The sequence below is a fragment of the Ranitomeya imitator genome, chromosome 3 (assembly GCF_032444005.1).
Source record: "Ranitomeya imitator isolate aRanImi1 chromosome 3, aRanImi1.pri, whole genome shotgun sequence".
NCBI classification, from domain to species: Eukaryota; Metazoa; Chordata; class Amphibia; order Anura; family Dendrobatidae; genus Ranitomeya; species Ranitomeya imitator.
Window position 1 is genome coordinate 48,742,226 of NC_091284.1, and position 22,217 is coordinate 48,764,442.

A 22,217-nucleotide genomic window follows, 5' to 3' on the forward strand; every position below is an offset into this window, starting at 1 on the left:
ATACAAATATCTCGCTGAGGATCTGTTTATACCAAGGAAGGTGACGGGCACAAGGGGGCATTCTTTGCGTCTGGAGGAGAGAAGGTTTTTCCACCAACATAGAAGAGGATTCTTTACTGTTAGGGCAGTGAGAATCTGGAATTGCTTGCCTGAGGAGGTGGTGATGGCGAACTCAGTCGAGGGGTTCAAGAGAGGCCTGGATGTCTTCCTGGAGCAGAACAATATTGTATCATACAATTATTAGGTTCTGTAGAAGGACGTAGATCTGGGTATTTATTATGATGGAATATAGGCTGAACTGGATGGACAAATGTCTTTTTTCGGCCTTACTAACTATGTTACTATGTTACTATGTTACTATGTTACTGGCCCAAGAATTCGTTATTGACTGCAAGATCGGCTTTTATTAAATGAGTGGGTCTCCTCTTTATCTGGGAATCCAGGAAACAAACTGAAACTTTCCTTAGCTCTGAGAATGAAAATGGAGAACCCCCATATTGTAAGGAGGAACTGGGCAATGTTTCTTTCCATGTGAGAAATGTGATGATGACACGTCTTTAGGGCAGTGAGAATCTAGAAATAGAGCAGTGAGAATCTGGAATTGCTTGCCTGAGGAGGTGGTGATGGCGAACTCAGTCGAGAGGTTCAAGAGAGGCCTGGATGTCTTCCTGGAGCAGAACAATATTGTATCATACAATTATTAGGATCTTTAGAAGGACGTAGATCTGGGGATTTATTCTGACGGAATATAGGCTCAACTGGATGGACAAATGTCCATTTTTCGGCCTTGCTAACAATGTTACTAATTTCCATTCTAATGTACAACTCTAAACAATGTAAAATCCAATAAAAAGCATTGAACTAAAAACTTCTTGAAACCTCCATGAAACAGACAATGAGATGTGGAAAAAAACAGTGATTTCATTAAAGTCCGAAATGTTGCAGCACACAAGGACACGAACAAACTTTCTACAGGAGCCAATGCTGTCTGTAATATGTAGGCAAGAAAGGAAGGGATCATCATAATACACTTTTCGTTAAATGCTTTGTGCTGTTGACTTTAGGCGCTGGATTTAGAGAAGCTGAGATTTTCGGAGAAGAATTAACTGCGGTAATGAAGAAAATAAATGACTGAAAAATATCCTTCAGCATTTGCTCATGGCTCATTAGTAGTCACGTATTGTATGGAGGATTCACATTAGGTTGGGAATCTCATAAAAAAGTATCAGGATTTGAATAGGTAAATGGATTTTTTCCTCATTAATATCATGCCGTATGCACATTGTTGCATCAGCTCTATACAATGAAGCTGTATTCAACTAATTATTTTTTGTCTATGACTAGCTACAGTAGATAGATGTTTTTAGACTTCTACAGTTTACTTTTCAGCTTTGCTGTGTAGACTGGGACACAGTCAGCATATTTCTCTCATTATCAGCAGCGGACAGTAAATTGGATTATAAATTAATCATATCACAATAAGGGTGCGTGTCCACTGTCCGGATTACATCCGGATTAGCTGTGGATTGAATGCTTTGTACAACCACAGCATTCAATCTGCAGCATCCAGATGTTACAGCATAGTGGAGGAGAGTATATGAATTCCCATTTCCACTATGAGTGTGAACACGCACCCGGCGGGCCTGCACTTCCGGACATGCAGCGTGTCTTTTTAGAACGCAGCATGTCCGTTTACCTTGTGGCGATGCTGCGGTGCTGCAAGGTAAATCACAGGGCCCTATGAATGGGGTGCGGAGATTTCAGATGTGTGCAATGAACACACCAGGAATCACCGCGAGTATAGAATGGGGCGGTGCTTTGGGCGGAGCGAGTTTTCCGCTCCGTTCAAAGCGCCAGCAATCCAGAACGTGGAACCTTACCCTTATACTATTTGATGCTTGGGTAGAAATGCTAGACATACTGATAGGAATGTGTATTTAGTCTCTTGCTTCTGCGTGGGCTTTTGTTAAAACAAATTGCTCTTTCTCCTTCTGGAGATCTTATTGGTCTATCATCACGTTTCTGACTATTGATTCCCATACATTTCAGTTGCCGTAAATCGCTAACACACCCTACTATATTTTCAGTACAATCAACAAAATAAACAAATGTGTTTCCAATATTGCCACCTTTAGAAATATTTTTAGCAATGCAGCATAGATATCTACAATGGAAAATAATATTTTAGCATCACAGACTTTCAAATGCTTAATTAAATAAAACGTAGCAGTATAACATGTATCCTTTAAATCTGTCCTGACTTTCCTTTAAATTGTCAGATCTTTTCCTATTCACATCTGGGTTGGCCATCCCTTTTGTTGGATGGATCCATCTAAGACTTTTATCTACCACATCAAGACTGCAATCCAGAGATAAGCAATTAGACTCATAATAAAAATCACATTTGCTATAAATTTTCCAAAAATGTAAATTTCCCAATTTTTTAGTATTCAATTGATATGAATCCAGCAAAATGTTGGTTAGCTGTCTGCCAATTTACTAGATTCTTTACAGGACTAGACATGGTTTAAAACAATAATTCAAACTTAAACTCAAATCTCATAGGTCCACCCTTCACCTGTCTTTTCAACATACCTCCCTGCCAGGTCATCCTCTCACTCTTTGGATCTTCTGTTAGTCTACCTTACATGGGGTGTGAAGACACAAAAGAGCACAGTGAGGTCAAAAATACTCTGTTGTAAAAAAAAATCACAGTAATAAGCAAGTGCTAGTCAAAAGATGGAAAAAACAGGGTATTTAGTTGATACGTTTTTTTGCAAAAAAAATGTATACTAAGCTGCTCCACCAATCGTCAAGGTATACCCATATAGAGCAGTCCTAACTAATGTATATAATCCCTATCTGATGTATTTAAAAACCTGATCATCTGTATAGTACCTGTATAAGCAGGGTTCAGAGATGGAATATCCATGTGGACATGCTGGATGGAACAGCTTTGATGCAAATGACCCATATGGAGTGGTGGACTCCCTAGTCTTGTAGAAACAAGAGAACAATTATAGAACCAGAAACACATGGGCTACTTGCACATTGAACAAGACTGTAGGAACCTGTTCACACACCACCAAGAAACTTGAAGACACAAAAGAGCACAGTGAGGTCAAAAATACTCTGTTGTAAAAAAAATCACAGTAATAAGCAAGTGCTAGTCAAAAGATGGAAAAAAACAGGGTATTTAGTTGATACTTTTTTTGCAAAAAAAATGTATACTAAGCTACTTGCACATTGAACAAGTCTGTAGAAACCTGTTCACACACCACCAAGAAATTTCTACACATGTCAGAGCTGATATTGAAAGTATAGGCAATGTGTGCACACTTTCGGCATTCTCACCCGGCTGCTGCTCGCCTGTCTACACTGTAACATCACTTCTGCCTTCTTCTCACCGGCTGATATGCAACGTAACAAAAAGGTGGCCCTCCACCTTGCTTATGATGGAGAAACTTTAAAAGCAGCAGCAAGCAATAGTAGGGTTTTAGCTGCAGCATGCATGAGTTGCTCTGCAGAACAACACAAATTCACCACCCATGAGTGGGCCTCAATGAAAGACATGTGTCGTGTTGTGCTGCTTTGAATATTCCACTAATATGGCCGGTGCTGATGATGCCATCATGGGCGCTATTACATAACCCATATTCAGGTCATGATGGATGAGGTGGTGGCAGAAGAGGAAAAGGAGCAGGAGGAGGAGTAGATCCAATTCAGTTTTCAGGCCTGTCATCCAGACATTGCTCGGAGGGTGAGTTACTGTCCCAACATGGACTGGGTACCCAGCTGTATAGCCAGCAGACAATTTCACAGTATGATAATGAGGAGGAGGTGGGGGAGGAGGAACAACCATGTTCACATCAGGGTGGCACTCAAATCATCTCACAGGCATCACTGTATCTTGGCTCTGGGGAAACAGAGTACCCAGATGATATACCTCCCACCGAGTACAGCTTGCTGTTGCCTCTGGCAGCCTGACACACATGAGCCAATGCATTTTGCAGTGCCTGAGCAACAACCTCCGAGTATCCTGTGTTGTTACAGTGCAGAATGCTGGGTGGCCACCCTGCTGGATCTCTGCTAAGAGGACAATGTAACATCATCACTTCCGTCAATGGAGCAGGATCGCAAAATGAGTAACTACAAGTATCGTGGCCTCAGTTCGAACAAAAGAAACAGAGTTACAGACACATAAAATAGTAGAAAAATCACAAACACAAGGAGAATTATGAGTTTCCAATTCTGAAACGTTAACACAAATATCAGTGCATCTCTGACAAGGAGAGATCTATAAAGCTGTCAGTCTCCTACACGATTCATTAACGTACACTCTCAAGCAATGTTTTCCTTCATAATCACATTGAAGTGGTGAAACAGCCTACTCTAGAATTGCTAATGGGATGTGTAGGCTGTGGTCGATGTGAAAACGTAACATTGCAATATTTTACAAAAGGCTAATGATATTTGACAAAAGCTAATAGCAAAACTGTCAATCTGTTGCTTCAGAGGAGCTGCTATGGATTGTACTTTTAATGACTGTTGGTTTCACCAGTTTAGTACGTTTAGCTCCTTCAAATAAAAAAAAGTGGAAAAACTCAGTTTTTAATTTGAAGTTTTTAGAATCAGCACTAAAAGTAGCTTCTTCTCATCAGCATTGGTCACATTTGATGAACATTTCAAGAGAAGACCAAAGAAAATCTGGGGGACGTCAAAATAAGTAGGTAAGAGAAGAGCCAGAGCAAAGAAAAATCTTCCCCCATGTAAAAATTCAGTACCCAGTCACCAATTTGGGCCTGATTCATCAAGACCAGCATTGCTCATGCCGGTCTTGATGAAGGAGGATGTTGGAGTCAGTCCTGGTTCATAAAGAGGTTCAAGAGGTTCCTGAATCTGGAGCATCTGACAAGTGGTGTACACTGTCATGTGGTAAGCCAGAAATCTCATTCCACTCAGGAGAGAGTTTTTGGAGTAGGGAACTCCACAGCTCATCATGAATTAGACAAGCTGTGACATCACGCTCACGTCCCGTCCCAGCTCCGCCAAAATAAGAAGAAACTGTCCTGAAGATGCCAAAAGTTGCAAAATTTTGACACGACTCTGAGCTGCGCCACAACAGATTTTGTGGTTGTTCAGAGCTTTTACACCAGAACAAGAAGAAATAAGGAGAAACTGGCATGAAGATGCCAAAACTCGCAAAATTTTGATGCAATTCAGAGCTGCGCCTAAATTTTACAGCTGTTCAAAGTTTTTATGTCAGAACATTTGCATGAAAGATTTGATGAATAGGGCCCATTGTATTCTGGTTTCCAGCCAAAGCAGCAATAAAAATCTTTTATAGCCGGGTCCATTTGTTATCCCTCCATCCTCACCTACTGCCAAAGTCCAGTTTGGATAATAAAAGTAAAGATCACTATTACTGCTAGAATCTGTTTTGTTTTTGACCATTCGCCATCTTATTGTGGTTTTCTGGCTGCTGGTCTTTTTCCTCTGGTGCTGGGTTGTCTTGGTCAGGTGATTGTATCACCCTACCTGCCTCCCAGTCCTTGCTGGACAACAGTGTTAAACCGCTGGAGTTCTGACTAGGTGCTTTGTTAGCTTTCTGTGTTTGAAATTGTGCAGTTCTGGGACCCCCGTTTTTGCTATCTTTAGTTTATGTTTTCAGCTGGTTTCTGCAGCCTTGTCTGTATTTTCTATTAGGAGGTGACCTGTTTTTATACCCAGTCCTTAGATCTTTTAGGGACCTCCTTCCCCCTATCTATAGGTCTTTGCTTGAGATTAACCTAGGATCGTCGGTGGGTCTATTCGCAAGGAATGGGTCACCCACTCCATCGTAGGGTATCAGCCTAGTCTCAGTGCAGGGTCAGTTTTCCCCCTTCTATCCTAGTTCTGTGTTGCAGTTCCATAACAGTTTGTCCAGCCACACATATATATAAAAAAAAAATCATCTCCTGGATTTCTTCAATATGTGCAGCGTCCAAGAACTTGCTCAACGCTTGCAAGGGTTAACTTTGGAAGTAGCTGACCTACAACAGCACGTAAGGAATTACTCTGGAGCATGCTCTGAAGAACCTAAGGTAGGATTACCTGAGTTTTTTTCTGGTAAACGGCAGGAATCTTTTATGTTTAAAAATGCATGTTTATGATATTTTTGTCTTAGACCCAGATCCTCAGGGAGTGAATTAGAGCATGTGGGGATTATTATGTCTTTATTGTGAAGTGAACCCCAAATCTGGGCATTTTCATTTCATCCTGATGATCCTTGCTTGAAATCAGTAGAAGCATTTTTTTCTGCTACGGGGTTGTTATATGATGATTCTGATCGGGTCACATCAGCTGAGGCAGAGCTCAGACACCTTAAACAGGATTCTGTTGATGCTGAGAGTTATTGCACCCAGTTCAGACGATGGTCCGCAGAGGTCAGGTGGAATGAACCAACACTCAAGAGTCAGTTTTTAGCTGGTTTGAGTGAAAGAGTTAAAGATTTGCTCATTGCATATCCTGCACCTGATACTTTGGAAACTGCTATGCAGTTAGCTATCCATGTGGATAGAAGAATGAGAGGCAGATGGAATGAAGTGAAGGCTCTTATAATGCTGGACCCAGTCTCTCAGGATAGCCCCGTCGACAGCGGGGAACCGATACAACTTGGGGTGATGTCCTCTTGTTCCCAGGAGAGGGAGAAGAGGTTTTCTGAATGGCTATGCTAGTATTGTGGTAAGGCTGACCATTTTATTAAGCAATGTGAGGTTTGCATAAGGAAAGAAAAAAAAAAGGTCAGTAGGAGTAACACTCCAGTTCGTATTGCTTTTTTACGGTCCACAGGAGTTTTTTTTCTGGTAATACAACATAACTTGGTCATTCCATTGATTTTCAGGTAATGGTGGATTGTGGTTCTGCACTTAATTTGATTGATCAACAATTCCTAGACAAATATAAGTTTGATTCTGAACTATTGTCATCTCCTATTCCTGTTGTGGCTATTGATAACACTCCTCTGGAACATGGGTGTATTTCTCGAAAGGTTACCGGGTTCCCACTTATTGTGAATATGGAACATCAGGAGTGTATAGACTTGTTTGTCCTTGCTAAATTACCTTGCCTAGTCATCCTGGGTTTACCCTGGTTAAAAATGCACAATCCTTTGCTGGACTGGTCGTCTAGTGCTATAAGGTTCTGGGGTCAGGGGTGTTATGGTAACTGTTTCAATGATCACATTGATGGTAATTGTTTCAATGCTCACATTGCTGCTGTTGTGAAGAAGGAGCTACCTGAAGCCATTCAGGATTTCTGGAGGGTATTTTTGGAGGTTGAGTCACAAGCTCTACCGCCCCATAGAGATTACAACTGCGCTATTGAGTTCATCCCAGGTGCCACACTTCCTAAGAGTCGTTTATTTAATCTGACGATTCCCAAGAGGGAGGCCTTAAAGGAATACCTACAGACTAGTTTAGCTGCAGGTCATATAAGACCCTCTAAGTCCCTTGTGGCTGTAGGATTCTTTTTTGTCAAAAAGAAGGATGGGGGCCTTAGGCCATGTCTGGATTTTTGGGAGATTAATAAGATCACTGTGCGCAATCCTTACCCGTTGCCGCTAATTCCGGATTTGTTTAATCAACTAACCAGAGCGAAGTGGTTCTCTAAGATTGACCTTCGTGGGGCATATAATTTGCTGCGGGTGAAGGAGGGCAATGAATGGAAGACAGCCTTTAATACCCCTGAAGGTCATTTTGAGTGTCTGGTGATGCCTTTTGGCCTTACCAATGCGCCTGCGTTTTTTCAAAATTTCATTAATGACATTCTGAAGTCGTTGATCGGTAGGATTGTTATTGTTTATTTGGATGATTTTTTGATCTATTCACCTGATCTGGAGTCACATTGGCAGAGAGTCTGCAAAGTTCTACAGATTTTGAGCGAAAACTCACTTTTTGCTGAATTGGAGAAATGCGAGTTTGCAGTACAGAAAATGAGTTTTTTGGGGTACCTTGTCTCCAGTGATGGTTTGAGATGGACCCGGCGAAGGTTCAGGCAGTGATGGAGTGGCCTAGGCCTGAATGTTTGAAGTCGGTTCAGAGATTTTTAGGGTTTGCTAATTATTGCAGAAAATTCATAAAGAATTTTTCTGTGATCGCTAAACCTGTAACTGATCTCACCAAGAAGGATTCTAATACTGTCCAATGGTCCTCTGAGGCTGATAAGGCTTTTGAGCATCTCAAGGAGAGGTTTAGTTCTGCTCCTGTTTTGATTCAGACAGCTGAGACCAAGCCATTTCTGGTACAGGTTGATGCCTCTTCAGTTGGGGTGGGGGCCGTTCTATCCCAAGAGGGAGAGGATGGGGTGCATCCCTGTGCTTTCTTTTCTAAAAATTTTTTCGGAGTCTGAGCTCAACTATGATGTTGGGAACAAGGAGTTGCTGGCTATTAAACTTGACATTTTTTGGAGGGGGCTAGACAGTCGATACAGGTTTTTACTGATCATAAGAATCTGATATATCTGGATGCTGCTAAACATTTGAATGCCCGTCAAGCTAGGTGGGCACTGTTTTTTGCCCGGTTTCATTTCTCCGTTACATATATCCCTGGGACAAAGAATGTTAAAGCGGATGCTTTATGTTAGGGCTGGCGGAATCCACTGAGTAAATATAGATGTTATTATTGATGCGTTCGTAGCCCGGGGTTCACCGAGTCACTGTGATAGAAAAGCACTGTGTCCTGTTAAGCTCACAGGAGTACACAGCTAACTGCTGAGCTGATAGCAGTCAGTGGTCATGCAGTCAGAGAAACACACAAACAATTCCTCACCAGAGGTTCCGGTACTCTAGTGGCTTATTTCAGCCGGGCCCTGAATACATGCAAACAAACTCCTCACCGGAGGTGGTGGTATTCTAGTGGCTTATTTCAGCCGTACCCTGACCACAAGCATACATGACCACACTGGCTTCAAAGCTCATGACTAAGATTGATACTAGCGCATGGCCGTGCAGCCATGCGAACCTTTTATAGTTGCAGCAACTTCAGGACCTTCTTAGAGGACCAATGGGAGTTGCTTCAGGACCTAAGCGTGTGATCCCTGACCTCCAATGAGAGGTCTTTCTTTGAGCATGCTCAGAAGGGAGAAAGCAGGACTTAGTCCTAGAAGCGAGTCCTCGCCGCTGACCAGTACTAGCTATAATGGCACAGCCTGGAAGAACAGCAGTAACCAGATGCAGAGTATCTGCCTGAGCCAGACACTGGGACTGACATCTCCGCTGAGCAGGCTCCTCTGTGGCTGGAGAAGAATGGGAGTCTGCAGCGGAAATCGTTCGAGATTCCCCCTGTGCAGAGGCGGGAACTCGGCACCTAACATTTTGTCTAGCAGTTTCTCTCCAGCAGTTAATAATGAGAAGGAGGAATGTATTTTGCAGAAAGGGCTTGTGGTGGTGGCAGAATTGGGTTTTGAGTTGAAGAGTAGCATCCTAGAGGTCCAGAATGCTGCACCAACTAACACTCCGTATGGTAAATTATTTGTGCCTAGAACTTTGCGGAGAGCTTTGTGTGCTGAATGTCATGAGTCTCGGTTGGCTCGTCATCCAAGGATTTCAGAAACTAGAAAGTCAATTGGTCAAAGTTTCTGGTGGCCAAGGTGGCAAAGAGAAATCATCAAGTGGGTGCGCCAGTGTACTGTGTGTGCTAGGTCGAAGGCTTCACATGCCCTGGCTGCAGGGTTGCTGTTCACTTTGGAGGTTCCTAGTTCTCCATGGTCACATCTTGCTATGGATTTTATCACCGATCTGCCTGTCTCTGAGGGTTTTTCTGTCATCTGGGTTGTTGTGGACTGGTTTAGTAAGATGTGTCATCTGGTCCCATTAAATAAATTACCCTGTGCCAAGACTCTAGCTAAGGCATTTGTGAAAGAGATTGTCCGGCTCCATTTGGTTCCCATGGACATTGTTTCTGATAGAGGACCACAGTTTGTGGCTCACTTTTGGCATACTTTTTGTGACAGATTAAAGGTGACAGAACCAGGACGTCAAGCAGTTTTTGAGATGTTTTGTAGCAGACAATCAGGAGATGTGGTCAGAATATCTACCAGTAGCTGAGTTTGCTCTTAATAATCATATGTCTTCCTCAGCTAGGTGTTCTCCTTTGTTTTGCTGTACAGGGAGGCATCCATATTTTGGTCTATTTTCAAAGATTGGGGCAGCGGTGCGTGAGGAGGAGAGTTTTTCTGGAAATTTGGACAGGGTTTGGACCAATGTACGCCATAATCTCAAAGAGGCAAATAGGAGGTCAAAGAAATATTTTGACAAGAAAAGAAGGGAGGCATTGTTTGCAGTTGGGGACATGGTCTGGTTGTCCTCTAGGAATCTGCGTTTGAAGATCCCTTCTAAAAAACTGGGGCCTAAGTTTGTAGGACCCTTCAAAGTGGTTCAGGTTGTCAACTCGGCAGCGGTGAGATTTGACATCCCCTCGTCCTGGAGAATTACTTCAGTTTTTCATGCATCTTTACTGAAGAAAGTTGACACACCAGATAAGGAGGCGATGCCAACTGTTCCTCCAGTTGATGAGGATGGCGAGTTTGAGATTTCACGCATTTTAGATTCCAGGTGGCACAGAGGAAGGTTGCAGTATCTCCTGTCTTAGAAGGGTTTCGGTCCTGAGGATATTTCCTGGGTGAAAGCTGAGGACGTTTCGGCCTCATGGCTAATTAAGGCTTTTCACAGGAGATTTCCAAATAAGGCTCGGCCAAGAGGATCCGTAGGATCCTCTTAAAAAGGGAGGTACTGTTAGAATCTGTTTTGTTTTTGACCATCCGCCATCTTGTTGTGGTTTTCTGGCTGCTGGGACCCCCGGTTCTGCTATCTTTAGTTTCTGTTTTCAGTTGGTTTCTGCAGCCTTCTCTGTATTTTCTATTAGGAGGTGACCTGTTTTTATATCCAGTCCTTAGATCTTTTAGGGACCATTTTCCCCCTATCCATAGGTCTTCGCTTGAGATTAACCTAGGATTGTAGGTGGGTCTATTCACAAGGAATGGGTCGCCCGCTCCATCGTATGGTAACAGCCTAGTCTCAGTGCAGGGTCGGTTTTCCCCCTTCTATTCTAGTTCTGTGTTGCAGTTCCGTAACAATTATCGTATAAGATACACATTTCATCTATTTTGGAGGACAGTGGGGATTGTCTACTTCAATTCCTTTCTTAAGAAAGGAATAATCACATTTCCTCTGCACGTTTTCAGAGGCTGATTCTATTTTGTCTCTGGATACATAGCCCTGTGGGAGAACATTTCCAAGCATTGTGCACCGCGGTTTAATTATCTTCTGATTTGCAGCACATTGTCCCTCCATGATGTGCATTGTTCATGCATTTGTAGAAGTGAACCTGACAGTGAAATATCACAGACCAGAAGAATGGAATCAATTTACAGTCCATATAATTCTTCTTTAATGAGCCAGTTAATTTAACCACATGTTAAAAGTTCACATTGTAGCGCTGACCACTCTTGCTTCCTCTACTGTACGCTAAGAAGACCTTCTGGCACCTACATCCTCATTTATAGCCATCATAGTGGCATATTATAATAGTCTTGAAAGAACGGCATAATGAAAGCAACCAGAATCTGATTAACAATTTTGATGATGTTATCAGGACAAATCCAACATACAATACATGAATAATAGAATAAGTTAAGTCATTGTAGAAGAACACACAAAAAGAAATTAGGCTCAGTTGATATTTGACTTGGAGATCATTTTTTGAGGCTATGGTGTGCAGGCTGAAAGATTTGATGGAAGAAATAGCTTGCAGCCATATTCTTCCCATCAAACTTCACAATGGAGCAATGATGGACCCCCATTATAAACCATTATAAACCATTAGACTCCATTTGGAGTAGGTAATCTCTGTCGTACGATGGATTCAACAAGACATCATGATCATGGCTTCTGTTACAGTATAGACAGAAACCATGACATGAATGGGAACAAAGCCTAAGGCTACTTTTGCACATACTTACTTTTTCAGCCAGATTTTCAAACCAACAACTCACAGCTCAAATTTAAAATTTTCGAAGCAGAAAATGACTTCCAATGCCTTTTTGTGTGTTTCTTTTCTGTTTTTTTTATCTGCAGCATTGACATTTTTTCATTGATTAGTTATGGATTTGTTATGGATTTTCTCCAATTTGGAAATAAAAATCTTTAGCTAAACCCAACTTGGCTTTCACTGTGGATTACCCACATGTGTGGAGGGGTGGAAAAGGATTTTTATACAATGGTACCCTTTCAGCAATGATAGATAATTTGAAGAGCTGTTAAGATTGGGAAACTGATATTCATTAATTTTGCAAGGATAATCATTCCACAAAATCTTTATTTTGGCATTATTTATTGGCACAAGGTTTGTTGTGGCTTACTCACCAAGCGATCAAAGCCTGGAGGATACGTTCGCGTGGGAAAGAAGACTCTGTAAATAAATGTTACCATTGATAACAATTGACAATGAGTATTCTTATTCTTAGAATGTAATTTCCATAATTACTTTAAGCATATTTTATTTCATCGGTAAGGCATTTTACAACTTGATCATCCACTATGTTCCAGGCAGCTACTTTTAATATTTATTGTAAAAAAAGCTTTAAAAATCAATTAATGTTGGATAGTCACAGCCCAAGTGTAGCATTATTGATATGGAGTATTGCTTTACATTCTTTCATCTACGATTCTGCAGTAGTTACTACTTGCCTTGCCCTGTCTTATGTCACCTTGTTCAACTTCTTTTGCAATTTGAATTTGCAGGCTTCACTGAATGTTCTAAAAAAGTTTCCCCCTTCTTTCCCCCAATATCTACAATTAGTAACAGTCAAAGGTCCCAATACATATTATATTGGCACCCAATTCACCAGCTTCAACAGGTTTATCTAATATGGATGGCTAGCTTTAATGTCACGGGTAGGGTTGAGCGAAACGGGTCGTTCATTTTCAAAAGTCGCCGACTTTTGGCAAAGTCGGGTTTCATGAAACCCGATCCGACCCCTGTGCGGGGTCGGCCATGCAGTACGCGACTTTCGCGCCAAAGTCGCGTTTCAATGACGCGAAAAGCGCCATTTCTCAGCCAATGAAGGTAAACGCAGAGTGTGGGCAGCGTGATGACATAGGTCCTGGTCCCCACCATCTTAGAGAAGGGCATTGCAGTGATTGGCTTGCTGTCCGCGGTGTCACAGGGGCTATAAAGGGGCGTTCCCGCCGACCGCCATGTTACTGCTGCTGATCTGAGCTTAGGGAGAGGTTGCTGCCGCTTCGTCAGAAGCAGGGATAGCGTTAGGCAGGGTCCATTAACCACCAAACCGCTTGTGCTGTAGCGATTTCCACTGCCCAACACCACCTTCGGTGTGCAGGGACAGTGGAAGCTACATTTTTTTTTTTCCTCAGCGCTGTAGCTCATTGGGCTGCCCTAGAAGGCTCCCTGATAGCTGCATTGCTGTGTGTACGCCGCTGTGCAAACCAACTGCTTTTTTCAAAGCACAAATCCTCTTGTTCCTTCCTTTCTGCACAGCTATCTTGTTTGTTTGTCCACACTTTTTATTTAATTTGTGCATCAGTCCACTCCTTATTGCTGCCTGCCATACCTGGCTGAGATTACTGCAGGGAGATAGCAATTGAAGGACACTCCCTGTTTTTTTTTTTTTTTTTTTGTGGGAGATTAAGATTGGCATTTCTGCTAGAGTGCCATCCCTGTCTGTGTCATCTCTCACTCAGTGGGCCATAGAAAGCCTATTTATTTTTTTGCTTGATTTGGGTTCTAAAATCTACCTGAAAAAATCACTACATCAATCAGTGGGAGAAAAATATTGGCCTCAGGGCTTGTGTGCCACTCCTTACTCCTGTGTGTGCCATCTCTCACTCAGTGGGCCATAGAAAGCCTATTTATTTTTTTGCTTGATTTGGGTTCCAAAATCTACCTGAAAAAATCACAACATCAATCAGTGGGAGAAAAATATTGGCCTCAGGGCTTGTGTGCCACTCCTGACTCCTGTGTGTGCCATCTCTCACTCAGTGGGCCATAGAAAGCCTATTACTTTTTTTGCTTGATTTGGGTTCTAAATTCTACCTGAAAAAATCAATAAATCAATCAGTGGGAGATTAATATTGGCCTTTGGGCTTGTGTGCCAGTCCTAAGCGTGCCATCTCTCTCACAAATAGTGGGCCATAGAAAGCCTATTTATTTTTTTGGTTGATTTGGGTTCTAAATTCTACCTGAAAAAATCAATAAATCAATCAGTGGGAGATTAATATTGGCCTTTGGGCTTGTGTGCCAGTCCTAAGCGTGCCATCTCTCTCTCTCAGATAGTGGGCCATAGAAAGCCTATTTATTATTTTTTTTATTGGGTTTATAAATTTTCCCTGGAAAAAAAAAAAAAAGGTGGGAGATTAATATTGGCCTCTGGGCTTGTGTGCCAGTCCTGAGCGTGCCATCTCTCTCACAAATAGTGGGCCATAGAAAGCCTATTTATTTTTTTGGTTGATTTGGGTTCTAAATTCTACCTGAAAAAATCAATAAATCAATCAGTGGGAGATAAATATTGGCCTCTGGGCTTGTGTGCCACTCCTGACTCCTGTGTGCGTCCTCTCTCACTCAGTGGGCCCTACAAAGCCTATTTTTTTTTAATTTGTTTTCTAAATTCTCCCTGAAACAATCATTTTATTTTATTTTGTTTCTAAATTCTTCCTGAAAAATTCATTTTTTTGTATTTTTTTTTCTAAAGTCTCCCTGAAAAAAAAAAAAAAAATCAAATCAGTGGGAGATTAATATTGCCCTTTCTGCTTGTGTGCCAGTCTTGACTCCTGGGTGTGCCATCTCTCTCTCTCTCTCCAATTGTGGGCCATAGAAAGCCTATTTTTTTTTTTGCTTGATTTGGGTTCCAAAATCTACCTGAAAAAATCACTAAATCAATCAGTGGGAGATAAATATTGGCCTCTGGGCTTGTGTGCCACTCCTGACTCCTGTGTGCGTCCTCTCTCACTCAGTGGGCCCTAGAAAGCCTATTTTTTGTTTTATTTGTTTTCTAAATTCTCCCTGAAAAAATCATTTTATTTTATTTGGTTTCTAAATTATTCCTGAAAAAATCATTTTTTTGTATTTTTTTTTTCTAAAGTCTACCTGAAAAAAAAGAAAAAAAATCAAATCAGTGGGAGATTAATATTGCCCTTTCTGCTTGTGTGCCAGTCTTGACTCCTGGGTGTGCCATCTCTCTCTCTCCAATTGTGGGCCATAGAAAGCCTATTAATTTTTTTGCTTGATTTGGGTTCCAAAATCTACCTGAAAAAATCACTAAATCAATCAGTGGGAGATAAATATTGGCCTCTGGGCTTGTGTGCCACTCCTGACTCCTGTGTGCGTCCTCTCTCACTCAGTGGGCCATAGAAAGCCTATTTTTTTTTTATTTGTTTTCTAAATTCTCCCTGAAACAATCATTTCATTTTATTTGGTTTCTAAATTCTTCCTGAAAAATTCATTTTTTTGTATTTTTTTTTCTAAAGTCTCCCTGAAAAAAAAAAAAAAATCAAATCAGTGGGAGATTAATATTGCCCTTTCTGCTTGTGTGCCAGTCTTGACTCCTGGGTGTGCCATTTCTCTCTCTCTCTCCAATTGTGGGCCATAGAAAGCCTATTTATTTTTTTGCTTGATTTGGGTTCCAAAATCTACCTGAAAAAATCACTAAATCAATCAGTGGGAGATAAATATTGGCCTCTGGGCTTGTGTGCCACTCCTGACTCCTGTGTGCGTCCTCTCTCACTCAGTGGGCCATAGAAAGCCTATTTATTTTTTTGCTTGATTTGGGTTCCAAAATCTACCTGAAAAAATCACAACATCAATCAGTGGGAGAAAAATATTGGCCTCAGGGCTTGTGTGCCACTCCTGACTCCTGTGTGTGCCATCTCTCACTCAGTGGGCCATAGAAAGCCTATTACTTTTTTTGCTTGATTTGGGTTCTAAATTCTACCTGAAAAAATCAATAAATCAATCAGTGGGAGATTAATATTGGCCTTTGGGCTTGTGTGCCAGTCCTAAGCGTGCCATCTCTCTCACAAATAGTGGGCCATAGAAAGCCTATTTATTTTTTTGGTTGATTTGGGTTCTAAATTCTACCTGAAAAAATCAATAAATCAATCAGTGGGAGATTAATATTGGCCTTTGGGCTTGTGTGCCAGTCCTAAGCGTGCCATCTCTCTCTCTCAGATAGTGGGCCATAGAAAGCCTATTTATTATTTTTTTTATTGGGTTTATAAATTTTCCCTGGAAAAAAAAAAAAAAAGTGGGAGATTAATATTGGCCTCTGGGCTTGTGTGCCAGTCCTGAGCGTGCCATCTCTCTCACAAATAGTGGGCCATAGAAAGCCTATTTATTTTTTTGGTTGATTTGGGTTCTAAATTCTACCTGAAAAAATCAATAAATCAATCAGTGGGAGATAAATATTGGCCTCTGGGCTTGTGTGCCACTCCTGACTCCTGTGTGCGTCCTCTCTCACTCTGTGGGCCCTAGAAAGCCTATTTTTTGTTTTATTTGTTTTCTAAATTCTCCCTGAAAAAATCATTTTATTTTATTTTGTTTCTAAATTATTCCTGAAAAAATCATTTTTTTGTATTTTTTTTTTTCTAAAGTCTACCTGAAAAAAAAGAAAAAAAATCAAATCAGTGGGAGATTAATATTGCCCTTTCTGCTTGTGTGCCAGTCTTGACTCCTGGGTGTGCCATCTCTCTCTCTCCAATTGTGGGCCATAGAAAGCCTATTAATTTTTTTGCTTGATTTGGGTTCCAAAATCTACCTGAAAAAATCACTAAATCAATCAGTGGGAGATAAATATTGGCCTCTGGGCTTGTGTGCCACTCCTGACTCCTGTGTGCGTCCTCTCTCACTCAGTGGGCCATAGAAAGCCTAATTTTTTTTTATTTGTTTTCTAAATTCTCCCTGAAACAATCATTTCATTTTATTTGGTTTCTAAATTCTTCCTGAAAAATTCATTTTTTTGTATTTTTTTTTCTAAAGTCTCCCTGAAAAAAAAAAAAAAAATCAAATCAGTGGGAGATTAATATTGCCCTTTCTGCTTGTGTGCCAGTCTTGACTCCTGGGTGTGCCATCTCTCTCTCTCTCTCTCTCCAATTGTGGGCCATAGAAAGCCTATTTATTTTTTTCCTTGATTTGGGTTCCAAAATCTACCTGAAAAAATCACTAAATCAATCAGTGGGAGATAAATATTGGCCTCTGGGCTTGTGTGCCACTCCTGACTCCTGTGTGCGTCATCTCTCACTCAGTGGGCCCTAGAAAGCCTATTTTTTGTTTTATTTGTTTTCTAAATTCTCCCTGAAAAAATCATTTTATTTTATTTGGTTTCTAAATTATTCCTGAAAAAATCATTTTTTTTTTATTTTTTTTTTCTAAAGTCTCCCTGAAAAAAAAAAAAAAAAATCAAATCAGTGGGAGATTAATATTGCCCTTTCTGCTTGTGTGCCAGTCTTGACTCCTGGGTGTGCCATCTCTCTCTCTCTCTCCAATTGTGGGCCATAGAAAGCCTATTTATTTTTTTGCTTGATTTGGGTTCCAAAATCTACCTGAAAAAATCACTAAATCAATCAGTGGGAGATAAATATTGGCCTCTGGGCTTGTGTGCCACTCCTGACTCCTGTGTGCGTCCTCTCTCACTCAGTGGGCCATAGAAAGCCTATTTTTTTTTTATTTGTTTTCTAAATTCTCCCTGAAACAATCATTTCATTTTATTTGGTTCATAAATTCTTCCTTAAAAAATCATTTTTTTTTATTATTTTTTTTTTTCTAAAGTCTCACTTTTAAAAAAAACAAAACAAATCAGTGGTAGATTAATGTTAATGTGGCACCCCTAGGGGTATTTGCCACAAAAATAGTTACTGACAGTAAGTACAAATACTAAAATAGCAAGACTGCACTACCACCTCCGGCCAGAAGGGGGAGCTCCAGAGACTCCCCTTGATCCATTCTGGTCTGAGAGAAGAAATGGCAGTTGGGCTAAGGAGCTGAAAGTGAGAGGTCATACAGTTGAATCTCTAACAGCCCTGTGACTGTTACCAGGCCTAAATCACCGGCCTGAGGAGAAGAGGGATAGAGAAAAAGGACATTGTGAGAACCGGGTAGCATTAATCACTACCCAGAACAGGCGCAAAGACGGATACCGGATCCGTGGCTGTATTCATTATATATAATACAGCAACCGGAAAAACGTGAGGTGATATCAGCTTCACTAGGGCCGGACGCAGCAACAGACACAGAGTTCAGCGGTACTCCCAGAGGGGGTAAACCGATAAAAGGACTCGGGTTGCCCGTCGAACCAGGACTAGGAGGGGACAGATTGGGCCGGCAGCCAGTTCACATACAGCAGCAGGGCCACACAGAAATTGCGCACAATAAGAGGCGAAGACCCCGGCAGGGTCAAAGTAACTCAGAGTTCCCATACAGACTCCGGTGACAGGACTGGTTGTAAATCCTTTTATGTTAAAGTAAACTGGTTAAACGTTTCAGTGCCTCAGTCTTTCATTTGGACAATAGCCATCTATCCAGGATCGGGATCGTCACCGCTGGGAGAATCTGCTGCTGATCAAGTAAGTGCCTGTCCCCTCATGATACCCCTTACACTGTGCATTGCCTGAGGCCACAGCACCGGGTCAAGCCACCCGTGACATCCCCCTCAAGAGACAGACTCCATTGGTCCGGTGCTGGGTATCCCGGTCTCCTGGGCATCACATTTACATTTGCGCTTCAGTGACAGTCCTGCGTGTATGGCATCTCTCTCATTTGTTGCCACCAACAACAGAGTGTGTAACATTGTGCCTGATTTTCGTTGTGGTCTCACCCACCTGTAAAGGGGTAGCTAAATCATACTGAAGTTATAGCTCACCGTGTAAGTTGTGTGACAGCAACAAATACCGTTAGTTTGGTAACGTTTTTAAAACAATGAGGAAGTCTGGTGGAAGAGGTCGTGGCCGGGGGCGTTCATTGTCAGCTGGTAATGAGGGTAGTGGTAGTGGTGGAGCATCAGGTGGTCGTGGGAAAAAAAATATTGCACCTAAGTCTGGAGCTGTGGAGCCAGGTTCGTCGTCTGGCTACACAAGGCCTCGAACGCTCCCTTTTCTGGGAGTAGGAAAACCGCTTTTAAAGCCGGAGCAGCAAGAGCAAGTTTTGGCTTATCTTGCTGACTCAGCCTCTAGCTCTTTTGCCTCCTCTCGTGAAACTGGTAAAAGTAAAAGCAGCGCGTCGTTAGTGGATGTTCACAGTCAGGGACAAGTCGCTTCCTTCTCCTCTTCAGCAAAAACAACAACAGAGAAGAATGCAGCAGGCGAGACAACGGGTTACTCCATGGAGCTCTTTACACATACCGTCCCTGGCTTAGAAAGTGAAGCAGTTAACAGTCCATGCCCATTACAAGTTGAATCTGACATGGAGTGCACTGATGCACAGCCACAGCCAGACTACTATGCTGGTCCTTTGACTCAGACCACAACATTGCCCTCGCAGGGTGCTGATCAAGAATCAGACCCTGATGAGACTATGTTGCCCCATCACGAACGCTATACCACCGACCGACACGGTGACACAGACGAAGTTGCACACGAGCTACAAGAAGAGGTAATAGATGACCCAGTTCTTGACCCCGATTGGCAGCCATTGGGGGAACAGGGTGCAGGCGGCAGCAGTTCTGAAGCGGAGGAGGAGGGGCCGCAGCAGGCATCAACATCGCAACAGGTTCCATCTGCCGGGCCCGTATCTTGCCCAAAACGTGTGGCAAAGTGAAAACCTGTTGGAGGACAGCGTGGCCATCCGGTTAAAGCTCAGTCTGCAATGCCTGAAAAGGTATCCGATGCTAGAAAGAGTGCAGTCTGGCATTATTTTAAACAACATCCAATTGATCAGCGCAAAGTCATCTGTCAAAAATGTTCAACTACCTTAAGCAGAGGGCAGAATCTGAAAAGTCTCAATACAAGTTGCATGCATAGACATTTAACCACCATGCATTTGCAAGCTTGGACTAACTACCAAACGTCCCTTAAGGTTGTAGCACCCTCGGCCAATGAAGCTAGTCATCAACGCAACATCCCTTCCGGCAGTGTAGGGCCACCTTTTTCTGCACCACCTGCAGTATCTGTGCAGGTTTCTTTGCCAGGCCAAAGCAGTCAGGGTCAGGGAATCACCAGTTTCGTAGTAGGAAACACTGCATCTAGGGCACCGGCGGCAACAATACCATCTCCCACCGTCTCTCAGTCTGCCATGTCCACCGGCACACCCGCTAGTTCCACGATCTCCAGCTCTCCAGTCCAGCTCACCCTACATGAGACTATGGTTAGAAAAAGGAAGTACTTAGCCTCGCATCCGCGTACACAGGGTTTGAACGCCCACATAGCTAGACTAATCTCGTTAGAGATGATGCCCTACCGGTTAGTTGAAAGCGAAGCTTTCAAAGCCCTGATGGACTACGCTGTACCACGCTACGAGCTACCCAGTCGACACTTGTTTTCCAGAAAAGCCATCCCAGCCCTCCACCAGCATGTTAAAGAGCGCATCGTCCATGCACTCAGGCAATCTGTGAGCACAAAGGTGCACCTGACAACAGATGCATGGACCAGTAGGCATGGCCAGGGACGTTACGTGTCCATCACGGCACACTGGGTAAATGTGGTGGATGCAGGGTCCACAGGGGACAGCAAGTTTGGGACAGTTCTGCCTAGCCCACGGTCTAGGAAACAGTTGGCTGTAGCCGTTCGCACCCCCTCCTCCTCCTCCTCGTCCTCCTGCAGAAGCGAGACCTCGTCCACAGACCGCAGTCGCACAACCACTCCATCCGCAGCTGCCACTGTTGCACACCAGGTCTCCCATTATGGGGCAGCTACTGGCAAACGTCAGCAGGCTGTATTGGCTATGAAGTGTTTGGGCGACAACAGACACACCGCTGAAGTTCTGTCCGAGTTCTTGCAGAAAGAAACGCAGTCGTGGCTGGGCACTGTAGATCTTGAGGCAGGCAAGGTAGTGAGTGATAACGGAAGGAATTTCATGGCTGCCATCTCCCTTTCCCAACTGAAACACATTCCTTGCCTGGCTCACACCTTAAACCTGGTGGTGCAGTGCTTCCTGAAAAGTTATCCGGGGTTATCCGACCTGCTCCTCAAAGTGCGTGGACTTTGCTCACATATCCGCCGTTCGCCCGTACACTCCAGCCGTATGCAGACCTATCAGCGTTCTTTGAACCTTCCCCAGCATCGCCTAATCATAGACGTTACAACAAGGTGGAACTCAACACTGCACATGCTTCAGAGACTGTGTGAACAGAGGCGGGCTGTTATGTTTTTGTGGGAGGATACTGTTGTGAATTCTGTGGCTGAATTCACTCCTGTGGTCACAAGTGGTACTGCAGCTTCTGAGCTTCCTCCCTCAGGTGTTCTGGTGAGCTCGTTAACTGCTTCATTACTTAACTCCGCCTGATGCTGCTATCCTTGCTCCTTGTCAATGTTTCAGTGTTGGATCTGAGCTTCTCCTGATTGTTCCTGTGACCTGCTGCTCTGTATAGCTAAGTGCTTTTTGTTTTTTTGTTGCTTTTTTTCTGTCCAGCTTGTCTTTTGTTTTGCTGGAAGCTCTGAGACGCAAAGGGTGTACCGCCGTGCCGTTAGTTCGGCACGGTGGGTTTTTTTTGCCCCCTTTGCGTGGTTTTGCTTTAGGGTTTTTTGTAGACTGCAAAGTTCGCTTTACTGTCCTCGCTCTGTCCTAGAATATCGGGCCCCACTTTGCTGAATCTATTTCATCCCTACGTTTTGTCTTTTCATCTTACTCACAGTCATTATATGTGGGGGGCTGCCTTTTCCTTTGGGGAATTTCTCTGGGGCAAGTCAGGCCTATTTTTCTATCTTCAGGCTAGCTAGTTTCTTAGGCTGTGCCGAGTTGCCTAGGTAGTTGTTAGGCGCAATCCACAGCCGCTTTTAGTTGTGTTTAGGATAGGATCAGGTGTGCAGTCTACAGAGTTTCCACGTCTCAGAGCTCGTTCTTGTATTTTTGGGTATTTGTCAGATCACTGTGTGCGCTCTGATCGCTAAGCACACTGTGTTTCTGGATTGCCTTCATAACACCTGTCATTAGCAAACATAACAGTACAAGGAGCCTAACTAATGATTCTCAATAGAGGGAAAGAAAAAGTTCTGACATCATTTTTTTTTTTTTTTTTTC